The 456-nt window shown below is 71.7% G+C and overlaps 1 protein-coding gene across 1 annotated transcript in view; it reads right to left on the bottom strand.

Annotated features, from left to right (window-relative positions):
* Positions 1 to 456, bottom strand: part of SARDH (sarcosine dehydrogenase) — a 55,528-nt gene that overhangs the window by 30,667 nt on the left and 24,405 nt on the right. The gene's annotated exons all lie outside the window — the stretch shown is intronic.

The following is a 456-nucleotide window of genomic DNA, read 5'->3' as shown; positions in this document are numbered from 1 at the left end:
GGGCGGGGGGCAGTGAGCCGCCAGGTGCCGTCTGACCAGCCTCCCCGCCCTCGTGTGGAGCGAGGGGCAGCGAGCGGCCCGGACCACGGACCCTCCCCAGCGGCTCTGCTCTGCCATCCGGAGGGTCTGCTCTGGGGAGAGGCCCTGGCTGGGCCCGGAAGGAGGGGCTCATCACTAACAGAGCCGACACGGCTCCCAGTTCTGGACGAGGCTCAAAGGGGCCGAGGCCCCGACCTGGGGCCACACAGCCAGACCCAGGCCCACTGCCCGGAGCGGTACCGCTGCCCTGGGCCTGGCTGCTGGACGAGGGAGCAGAGGGGAGGGGAGACATCACCTGACTCCTGGCAACTGAGTCAGCCCCAATGGGGATGGGACGGAGCCAGGAGCTGGGCAGCTCTGCGGGCCAGGAGGGCCGGCTACAGAAGCCCCGTCTCTTAATGGGGGGGGGGGGGGGGG

The sequence above is a fragment of the Myotis davidii genome, unplaced genomic scaffold, assembly GCF_000327345.1.
Source record: "Myotis davidii unplaced genomic scaffold, ASM32734v1 scaffold609, whole genome shotgun sequence".
NCBI lineage: Eukaryota > Metazoa > Chordata > Mammalia > Chiroptera > Vespertilionidae > Myotis > Myotis davidii.
This window is presented reverse-complemented; position numbering and strand designations above follow the sequence as displayed.